The sequence below is a fragment of the Armigeres subalbatus genome, chromosome 1 (assembly GCF_024139115.2).
Source record: "Armigeres subalbatus isolate Guangzhou_Male chromosome 1, GZ_Asu_2, whole genome shotgun sequence".
NCBI lineage: Eukaryota > Metazoa > Arthropoda > Insecta > Diptera > Culicidae > Armigeres > Armigeres subalbatus.
The window spans coordinates 70,091,126-70,103,352 of NC_085139.1; positions in this window are offsets into that span (position 1 = coordinate 70,091,126).

A 12,227-nucleotide genomic window follows, 5' to 3' on the forward strand; every position below is an offset into this window, starting at 1 on the left:
CTTCAACCACCTTGATTTCGTCACCACCGATAGAAACTCGTGGTGGGTGGCTTACATTGACCTCTCTTGAGCCTCTTCCTATCATGTACTTCGTCTTCGACGTGTTGATGACTAGTCCAATCCGATTAGCTTCGCTTTTCAGTCTGATGTAGGCTTCCTCCATCCTCTCAAAGTTACGTGCCATGATATCAATGTCGTCGGCGAAACCAAATAACTGGACGGACTTCGTGAAAATCGTACCACTCGTGTCAATCCCTGCCTTTCGTTTTACTCCCTCCAAAGCGATGTTGAATAGCAGACACGAAAGACCATCACCTTGCCGTAACCCTCTACGGGTTTCGAAGGGACTCGAGAATGCCCCTGAAACTCGAACTACGCACATCACCCGATCCATCGTCGCCTTGATCAACCTTATCAGTTTATCCGGAAATCCGTTTTCGTGCATTTGTTGTATCATATGCGGCTTTGAAGTCGATAAATAGATGATGTGTGGGCACGTTGTATTCGCGGCATTTCTGCAATACCTGACGAATGGCGAACACCTGGTCTGTGGTAGAGCGTTCACCCATAAATCCCACCTGGGACTGTCCCACGAACTCTCTTGCAATTGGTGTTAGTCGACGGCATAAAATTTGGGAGAGTACCTTGAAGGCGGCGTTCAGCAATGTGATTGCGCGGTAATTGCTACAATCCAGCTTATCGCCCTTTTTGTAGATGGGACACACGACACCTTCCATCCACTCCTGCGGCAGAACCTCATCCTCCCAAACCTTGGTAATCACCCAGTGCAGCGCTCTAGCCAGTGCTTCACCACCGTGCTAAACAGCTCTCCTGGTAGTTGGTCAACTCCTTTGTTTTGGCTTTGTTGTTTTTCAGCCGGCCGATCTCCTCCTGGATTTCCTGGAGATTCGGAGCCGGAAGTCGCATGTCCTGCGCGCGTGCTCCTAGGTTCATCACCATACCGCCATCGTTGTCTGCCATATCGCCATTCAGGTGCTCTTCGTAGTGCTGCCGCCACCTTTGGATCACCTCACGCTCGTTTGTAAGAAGGTTCCCGTTTATGTCCTTACACATATCGGGCTGTGGCATGTGGCCCTTACGTGAACGGTTCAACTTCTCATAGAACTTTCGTACGTTATTAGCGCGGTACAGTTCCTCCGTCTCTTCACGGTCTAGATCTTCCTGCTGGCGCTTTTTCCTCCGGAAAATCGAGTTTTGTCTGTTCCGCGCCCGTTTGTAACGTGCCTCGTTCGCCCTCGTGAGGTGTTGCAGCAATCTCGCCCATGCTGTATTCTTCTCTTCAACTAACTGCTCACATTCGCCGTCATACCAGTCGTTTCTCTGATCCGGAGCCACCGTGCCTAGTGCGACGGTTGCGGTGCTTCCAATGGCGGATCGAATATCTCTCCAGCCACATTCAAGTGATGCTGCGCCTAGCTGCTCTTCCGTTGGGAGTGCCGCTTCCAGCTGCTGTGCGTAGTCTTGGGCAAGTCTATCGTCTTGCAGCCGCCCAATGTTTAGCCGCGGCGGACGACTCCGATGCGTGTTGATCACCATCGAGAGTTTTGAGCGCAGACATACTGCATCAAGGTAGTGGTCGGATTCAATATTCGCACTTTGGTAAGTGCGTACGTTCGTGATGTCGGAGAAGAATTTACCGTCGATTCCGTTACTTGATTAGGTGATTTCCATGTGGCCTTGTGGATATTCTTGCGGGGGAAGAAAGTGCTTCGGACTACCATTCCGCGGGAGGCTGCAAAGTTTATGCATCGTTGACCGTTGTCGTTCGATACGGTATGCAGACTATCCGGTCCGATGACCGGTCTATACATTTCCTCCCTTCCTACCTGAGCGTTCATGTCACCGATGACGATTTTGACGTCCCGCAGTGGGCATCCATCGTATGTCTGCTCCAGCTGCGCATAGAACGCTTCTTTCTCGTCGTCGGATCTCCCTACGTGTGGGCAGTGCACGTTGATGATGCTATAGTTGAAGAAACGGCCTTTTATCCTCAGCTTGCACATCCTTGCGTTGATTGGCTGCCACCCAATCACGCGTTGGCGCATCTTTCCCAGCACTATGAAGCCGGTTCCCAGCTCGTTGGTGGTGCCACAGCTTTGGTAGAAGGTAGCCGCTCGATGTACGCTTTTCCACACTTTCTGTCCTGTCCAGCAGATTTCCTGCAGCGCCACGACATCGAAGTTGCGGGGATGTAATTCATCGTAGATTATCCTGTCGCAACCTGCGAAGCCTAGCGTTCCATGTTCCAAGCTTCCAATCGTGATCCTTTATTCGTCACCTAGGTAGTTGCCGATTGTATCGAGTCGTATTATCTTCTATGTCGTTCGTAATAGTTGTTTTTAAAGGCGGCTTATTGGGCCTGCGCAAACCTCCTGTCTCGTCGGAGGGCCGTCGTGTCAGGGCTGTTTAGCGTCCCACCTAAAACTAGGACTTGGGCTTGTGCGCTTTGGGCGGCACACGGTCGCTTTGGCGGAGCCTAATTGCGGATTCATGCAGCTTTTTATAGAGGTTCAACAGGGCCCACTGTCAAACCCCACCACATCCTAGGCAGGCGCCACAACTCGCAGATGGCCTGAGGGGGGATCGGTTTGAAAATCTGTATGCAGAGATTTTTGTGGCCGGGGAAGGTTCTTGAGGTGGTTCAAGACCCCTCCCCTCTTTGTAAATGGGGGCTTCCATACAAATGAAACACCAGTTTCTTCATAACTCGAGAATTATTCAAGCAAATGGAACCAAATCTGGCATATGGAGGTTTTGGAAGGGAAGATATGTTTCTGCGATAATTTTTTTTTTTTTTTTAAGAGACTTGCAGCCCGAGGCTGGCTCGTCTCCGATATTCTGTGATGATTCAAAACCCCTCCTCCTTTTTAAAAAGGAGGCTCTTATACAAATAAAGCATAAATTTCTGCATTACTCGATAACTAATCAGAGAATGAATCAATTTTAGGCGAAACAAAGTTCGTCGGGTCTGCTAGTATATAATACAAACAATCAAGCCTACTTCGACGGACAGCGAATGCGTCTTTTCGAACTCGGCGAACATTTCTCGCTTAACTTTTCAAAAGGACCTAAGTAACATTTTTTTTCATGAATTAATTTGAGTCCTGCAATCAAAAGCTTTCATGCTGGTCTGTTGATTGCAATATTCAAATTAATTCATGAAAATAATGTGACTTAGGTCCTTTTGAAAAGTTAAGCGAGATTTGTTCCAGAAACCCTACTTTCCGATACAAACGCTACCTACTATTTGCTTTTTGAAGTCAAATCAAGGATCGATTTAAAATGAAATTGAATTGAGTTTTAATTTGAATTCTGTATCATCTGGCCTTTCTAAAATATGAACTAAACTTCGAAAACAACTTTTTCAAAACAAAAAATCAAGTTTTTAAAAACATCGAAAATTCCCGGGATATACAAGAATTTTCATCCTGAATCCCGGGACAGCAAAAATGGCCGGGAAATGGAAACTCTAAATAATAAACTTGTAAATTGATACTTGTAGTTTCCTTATGCAACGGAAAAATACAAATTACAACCTTTTTCGGAGGTGAACTAGCCTTGGGCTAAAAACCTCTTTAATAAAGATTTTAATAATAAGTTACAAGCTACTCTACTACTCTGGTCTCTCTTCAAATGTCGAAGTTACTCTACTAATATTATTAGACTATATACATATATGTATATATATAATATTATATTATAATATTATAATATTACAACATTTGCCATGTCGTTGCTGCATAGTCGTCACATCGCTGAAAATGAAAAAGTAAAGGCTCCCCCAGACCTAAGCGATTTCATCGCCGCGACGGCGACAACTAGTCGCCGCGATTCTATCGTTGGGTCGCTGTAGGCAAATTTCTATTTACGCTTCCATACCAACGGCGACAGAATCGCTGTCGCCAAGCGATAGAATCGCGTCGCGACTGTCGCATCGCGTGTGTTTGGAGGAACCTTAACACAATATCCCAGATAAAAGTAGTAAAAACGCACACCCATAGAATAGGATAGTTAAAGAAGAGAGAAAGAAGTCTACAAAATAACAAGCATGCTCTATTGAATAAACACGTACCGTGTAAACGTCGATTAATTCCTTGATTGGTTAAGCCACCAATAATGTAATTATTGTTATTCATATTACCCTATTTATTGAATATGTACATGTTTTGAGTGTTCCTACGTCGCTTTGGATTCGTTGGTAGTTTAATTTATTTTGCCTTAAAATTGAATTTATGTTGCGAGACCCTTTAGCTACCATTACGACTCTGGGGGAGGTTAGCGTAAACTCCTAATGATGAAGAAATGACGTCTTGTTGCGTCGTTATAGGTATGCGCGACCTCTTACCGTTGGTTTTGAGATAGGTTTGATGTTGCGTAGTGTTATGCTGATGCCTCGAAAGGGGTTTCTACCTTATCCATTTTAGGAAAGTAGTCACACTGGTTCGATCTCATTCTTCTTTGAAGATTGTACTTGGACTCGCCTTGATTTAGTCTCATCCGGGCAAACGAACTTGCTCACTTGATGTTTTCTACCGGGATCTTAGCAACGACTGTGCGTATTTTGCCGAGCTGCAGAAATAAAAACTGAGAGTGTGGTGTACGGTCTCTTTTAATAAAGTGGCGGTTAAGCCACATATTTTAATAAGATTGCCAGTGTCGGCTTCAGAATTCCTGAAGGAACTAGCGGATGATTTTCAGGAAGAACTTCCGGAGGAATTCCCGAAGGAACTTACGGTGGAATTCCTGGAGGAACTTTCAGAGGATTTTTTGGAGGAACTTCCGGAGGAATTCGTGGAGGAACATCCGTAGAAATTCTAGGAGGAGGTTTTGACGAATTCTCGGAAGAATATCTAGTGGAACTCCTGGAAGAATTTCTTTAAGAATTCGTTGACAAATTTCTGGACGAACTATCGAAGATATTCCGGAGCATTTTTGTAACATGAAATTAATTCACGCCGACTTACTCCGCCGCCGATCATCAATGGCTACCGCTGGCTGGAAATGGTCTATCACGTCACCGCTGATAAAACTTCAATTGGCGCAAAAGTCTAGCTACAAATTGCATTCAATGGAAAATTCAGTCTCAACTTGACAAATAACTGAATAACTTTTTTAATAAACACCCCTTTGCTTTTAACCCCCTCAGGGGCTGTCCATATACCACGTGGACCAGTTTTGGTCAGATTTAGATACCCCCCTCCCCCAGCGTGGACATTTGCTCATATAAAATTTCAAAAATGTGTATGCACCGTGGACAATCGACATACTCCCCCTCCCCCCTAAACTGTCCACGTGGTATATGGACAGCCCCTCATTTGATTTCACGATCTAGCAAAATAATTTGCTAGAATACATTCAATAAAACAAAACTTGCTAATAATAAAGCTGTTGAAAATATTGCATGCTGTATTCCAGTAAATTTTACTGAATTTTCAATAATGAATCTGTCACACACTTTTTGCCTTTCTCGTATACAAAGTATACGTGAAGGCTATATGTTCGCTCCAAAACAAACTTTTTATAGGAGGCTCGGAGACCCATAGTGTTATATACCGATCGACTCAGCTCGACGAATAGAGGTGATGTCCTTTTTTTACAAGGGTTAAAGGCCATCAAAAATCTGCGCGACAGACACGGGGCCGTCCAGAAACCACGTGGTCATATAGGGGGGGAGGGGTGGGTTTGGAAAATGACCACGATAAGCCACATGGGGGGAGGGGGGGGGTGTTGCTCTCGAACCACGTGGTTTTTTTTTAACACGAAAAATGAAAAAATATTTTTTTTTAATTCCGCCGCAGATGGTTTTTGGCACCACGCCGCCGACACTTTTGCATCAGCGGACTACAGCTACAATTTTAAAAACTGTTCATGTTTTTACAATAATTCAAGAAAAATCTTCAAAAGAATGTCTTGTGGATATTCAGGAAAAATCCAGTAAAAAAATTTCCTGTGAAAACTTTGACCTTACTTCATATAATCCTGATAAAGTGCTAGCATTCAGAATGTTTTTTGAACAATTCTCTCTGGAAAATTTTGCTTGTAAATTTAGCTATAAATTGGTCAAAAATTGGAAAAAAAAACAAAACATCTACAGTGTAAATGCCGAAAAAAAATTCCATGTGAATTCTGTCTGAAAATTCAAAACAGTCTCGTGGGAAATACATATAATTTTCGGTGGAAAAAAATGTTTATATTTTCATATTTTTTTTACATTCTAATGAATTTCTTCGACAAGTTCTTCCGAATCTTCACCAGAAATTCTATTTCATTTTCAAAATAAGTTTTTCGGACATTTTAGGGAGTGCACTTCAAAATGTTCAGTCTCCAGTTAGCCTTACGAGCAAAGGCGTAGGATTGCCAATCCGGAGATGACGAGTTCGATTCTCGTTCCTGTCTAGGATGTTTTCGGGTTTCAAACATTGTCGACACCCTAGGTATAATGTATCCTTCGTACTTGCTACACAAGATATATAATCGTACAATTGCTGGCATTTAAAACTTTCAATTTATAACTGAGGAAATGCTAATAGAATAAACTAAGTTGAAAAGCAGACCAACTTCCAGTTGGAATATGGAGCCATAGAAGAAGAAGAAGACTTCTAAATTTTTCAAGAAAAAATCTTCTGAATTTTCATGAGAAATTAAATAGCCAATGCCACATGAAACACTTTGATATTACCGTTGATTTTTTGTTTTTGGATTTTTGTTTTCAAATTTGGAATTTTGAAAAGACATTTTTTACGCTCTTTGTGAATTCTATCACATTTTTTTTTTAATTTTCCAAGTATTTTTTTATTCGAGACATTATTTAGAATTTCAACGGAAGAGTCTATGGATTATCTTCAAAAAATACTTTGGATTTTCAAAGAATAAATCTTTAGAATTCTCAAGGTTCATGTTTTTTTAATTTGCACCATAAATTCTTCCAAAATTTCATGGGAAATTCATTTTTCTTCGGAAAGTCATTTTGATTTCTTTGTAGGTTCAGCTAAACATTGCTTTAAATCTTTACCATGCAAAGAAGCACAAGAAATGATTTAAAAATCTTAAGGAATTTTCACATCAGAAAATCTTTAAAATTTTGATTTAATTTTCTAAGGAATTCCTATTGGAATTGCTTCTAAAGTACAACCTTCACAAGTACTACAAAAGTGCAATTTTTTTCGTTATTTCCACTTGTAAAAACATCGAAATATCCTCGGGAAATTAATTATTGGTGTTTTAGATGAACTTTTTTTTCGATTTTCTACTGGAAAATCTTAGGAATTTCCATCGGAAATATTTTGGTATACTCCAAATAATTTCTTTTGGAAATTAAAAAAACTGCTGAAAATTTCTAAGATTTTGAAAAACGAAAAAAATTTCCATTGGAAATTTGGAAGAATTTCCTTTGAAGATTCATTAAATTTGCCCAGGATTTTGAAAAAAAATCTTTAGAGATTCTGTAAAAAAAAGGATTTTTTTTCTAATTTATACCGGAAGTTCTTCGGAATTTGATGTTTATTGGAATTTTCATCGTAAATATGCATTTAGGATCCTTATACGGATTCTTCTAGTTCTTCAAAATTTCTACCGAACCTTTATTAGGAACTCTTCCACAGAATTTCGAAAAAAAAGTCGTTGAAATACCGAAGATTTTTCGTGGAGACTCGAAGAATTTCATCTAACTATTCTGAAGGGTTTCCTTGCAACTCCAGAATAATTATTCTTGAAAATCAGGAAGATCTTGGAATTTAAAATTCATCCAAGCAATAAATGTAGGCAATTATTTAGGATCAAGAAGCCTAGTTCTTATGATATTGAAGGCTAATTGATCGAAAATTTAATAATGCACCTAATTAGAACATTTAGGTGCATTTTTAAATTTTCGATCAATAATGCACAAAATTCTAGTAGTGCGTATGAAAAGGTTATGACATAGAGAAGTTTGCATTTAAAAAATCAACATGAAATTCTAAATAAAATGCTTTTAAATTCATAAAAGGGTCTTAGAACTAAGAAGAGTCCGTCGATATGAAAAAGTGGCAGTGTTCCAGAAAAAAACACTCCAATTCCTAAAACAATCTAGGGTAATAAATAGTGTTATAATAACGATTGAAATTGAATTCCAAAACAAATCTCAACCCTTTCAGGACGGATGGGTCATATATGTCCAGCGTTTTAGAGTGTCTTTTAAATCACAAAAGAGAGCTAGACCACCATTTTCTTCAGTAAAATTGTTCATCTAGATATTGGTTTTACAGAAAAAAATATGGGAGCTCAAATTTGACTGTCCCTGAAAACTCAGTTATCCAAAACTTTGGGAAGATTTCGATTCTAAGAGCATGCAAATGAAGTTGAAATGTTTGAATCATTCTGAACACTCACATAAGATGGGTCATCCTGAACGTTAAGCCAGTGATTGCTCTCAAGTTCAGCCCACGACTTCTCGGGTGATCAATCATGACATTTGTAATGTCCTCATCATCGGTATGTACCCAATCCGATGAAATAAGCATATGATTCTAATTTCCATTAACATGAGATCTAAGAGACAAGGTACCCAAAATTATCTTGAGTCAACATCAAGCTGCACAATGACTATGCCTTTTTTGTAGGGCCTTAGAAGCACTGGGTTCACGGACTTGAATGATTAAGTAGTTCAAACATTACGACTTCCAGGACGTTTTTTGAAACCTAAAAGTTTTGTATAACCTAAGTCGAGTCAAGTACGAAACACTGAAGAAGACCTTACTGTTGAGGTCGAAATACGTATCTGTCAAGGTACAATCAAGTGGAAATGGGAAGGTACAAACTCGTCTTATGACAAGTAAAGACATTCCATTAAAAAGCTCAACATATTTTTTTTAACTAAAAAGTCTGTAGTAGCTTGTACAAATAACAATTGTCATATCAACCCAATGGACCTAATGGGATATTATATCATACATCATTCATAATTTGGTTAATTGGATAAATCGAATGATCCGAACTCCAAAATGATAATTGATCTATAATACATTCATTCTTCTATGAGTCGCTTATGAAAGGACCATTGACTGAAGCATATTCGAGATATGGTATAGAAGTTCCTTGGGAAATTATTCGAAAGACATCAGAGTGACCGAGAAAATATGTTTAGTATGGCATCATTGGATTCCACGAGTCAATATCAAAATAAAATTTCAATGAAGATTTAGAAATTTTGAGAGATGAGCCAGCTCTAGATTATTTATTAGAGAAAAAATAGAAATTTTCCATAATAGAATTGGAAATTGCCAATAAAGAAATCAGAGTATGAGTATTAAATAAATATAGAATTACTGCAAATAATGCAAAATTTCCATAAACAGTTGAAAATTTTCTACAAAACAATAATAAATTAGCACTTGTAAAAGCAAAAATTGCAATTATGTATTTAAAAAAATCACCAATAAAGAAATTAAAAAATATAGGGATATTTTGGAAAATTTCTAAACCATTACAAATTTTTCTCGAAATTTTTATAACACATTCGCGAGTCCGCATTTTTTTGTATCCTCCTGATGCATCGAAGGTATGCGAGTTCTAGATAACCTAATACCTGATACACATTACAACATGATAACATCATAAAAATCTTCGAAATAATAAAAATTTATAAATTCCATGCTGGGTTTTAGTTTGATTTTGAATCATTTGAAATTGTCCATCTTCAAAATTGATCGGATTAACCATATGTTTTAGTTACGTAGGGTTATTTTTTTTATTTTTGTACTTGAAAAAAAAACCACGTGGTCAAAGGGGGGGGGAGGGGGGGGGTCCTGCCAAATGACCACGATAGACCACATGGGGGGAGGGGGGGGTAAAAATCTTCAAAAATATGACCACGTGGTTTCTGGATGGCCCCCACCTCGAGCATCCACACTATGCTCGAAGGCGAACAGGGATGGGCTCCTCCCGACCTGCTAAAAATGTGCCTCCCGGATAAACCGGGTCCCTTATCCTCCTTGCCTCGATCCCCCGGGACCACGGGATGCTGCGACTACTTCGGGGTGTGGGGGGGGCTGTGCTCATGCACTTCTTCTAAAATTCCGGCCCCTATCTTAGGCTAATTCGTCGACTGGCTTGCTGAGATGCACTGCTACGTTGTCTCGATCCCTCGGCGGTCGTGCCGCAAACTTCCTCACTCGAATCCTCCTGACTTCCCCCGGTGTCGAGGGTGGTCCACCAGTTCCGGTGAAGGAAACTTCCGCACTGATGGTGCCCCGACTACCGGCGGCTATCGCAGGGGACGCTTTCGCGCATTCCGCCGACTTCGTCTTCGGGTTGCAGAGGTAGTCCGACAGTTCCGGTGGTGGATAACGTCCGCACTGGCGGTGCCCTACATACCCGAAGCACTTCCTTCTTCTTTCTTCTTTCTTCAGCAGGTTGACTGATCGAGTGCCGAAGTCGGTTCGACGATTCCGGTTGGCAGAAGACTTCCGGTTCACCGGCGCCCCGACGACCCGAGGCCAAACACTGCTCACCAAGCTGGATTTTCCTCCGAGCCGACGCTTATTTGCTGGTCCCTTCTCCATCTACGCTGCAGCTCTGACACTATTTGCCTCACGACTCTGCTTACCGCATTCCACGTATCTTCATCGTGACACATTCGCTCTGCGATGTTGTCCACGCTTAGGGCAGGCATTCCTCTACGAGCTTCCGCAAATCTCGGACAATCGAATAACACGTGCTCTGGAGTCTCCTCTACGTTGATACTCGCCGGGCAGAATGGCGATGACCCATGGCCACATCGGTGCAGATATTGGCGGAAACAACCGTGTCCGGATAGGAACTGAGTGAGGTGAAAGTTCACCTCTCCATGCTCCCTGTTCACCCACGTCGACACATTGGGAATGAGCCGGTGGGTCCACCTTCCACTGTCTGCATTGTCCCACTCCTGCTGCCACTTCACCTTAGAGTCCAGTCTCATCGTCTCCCTCACATTTCTGGTACCTCTCCGTTGGTAGCACTCGATATCCTCTGCTAAGGTTATGCAGATTGGAATCATGCCTGCGATAACGCAAACTGCCTGTGACGAAATGGTTCGGTACGCACTCGCCACTCGAATGGCCATTAGACGAAACACGCTATTCAACTTCCTGCGATTACGTTTCGTCTTGAGCGCAGCTCCCCAGGCTGGAACGCCGTACATAAGTATTGAGGATGATACGGTCGCCAGAAGACGCCTACAGTTGCCTCTCGGTCCGCCTACGTTCGGCATGATCCTAGCAAGCGCACTGACCATCTTAGCCGCCTTCTCGCAGGAATATACGACATGGGTGTTGAAATTCAAACGGTCGTCGATCATCACTCCTAGATGTCTCAAAGCCCGCACGGACGGTATGTCGTGCTCTCCGACGATAATCTGCATTCGCTGTATGATTCGGCAGTTGCTGACCAGCATCACTTCTGTTTTGTGGTGAGCAAGCTGCAGCTTGACCCCATTCATCCAGTTTTCAACTGCGTCGGTCGTCTCCGTCAGCAGCATGTCTACTCTTCCAGCGACTCTCCGGTTATCGTTCGAGCGACATCATCCGCGAATCCGAAGATCTGCACGCCTTTGGGCAACTTCAGCTTTAGCACTCCGTTGTACATAACGTTCCACAGCATTGGGCCAAGTATGGAGCCTTGCGGAACACCCGCCGTAACCCTAATCGACTTCTGCCCCGAGTTCGTATCGTAGACCAGAATCCGGTTTTCAAAGTAGCTCTTAAGGATTCTACACAAATAGCCAGGAACCCGCATTCCATGCAGCGCTACGGCAATGGCCTCCCAGCTGGCACTGTTAAATGCGTTTTTGACGTCAATTGTTACTACGATGCAGAACCGATTGCCGCACCTCTTTTTCTGGATGCTTTCTCTGCAACTTCAACGACCGCCTTAATTGCATCCACCGTCGATCTGCCTTTTCGGAATCCAAACTGCTTCTCCGACAAGCCGATCTCGCCCTCCGTGAACTGCGTCAGCCTATTAAGGATAATCCTTTCCAGAAGCTTGATTTGCTTGAAGCTTGATTTTCGTTATTGCCACCCGATAAGCATTGCCCCAAGGATCAGCGTCAGCTTCTTGGCACAACTGCTTGAAGCAGTTGGACTTGCTGACTTTGATCTCCCGTTTGAAAGCCGCTCTAGCTTCCCGGAAAACTATCTTACGCTCTTCTCTTACCGTTTCAGACCTTGCCCTCTGAAAACGTCTACTGGCCC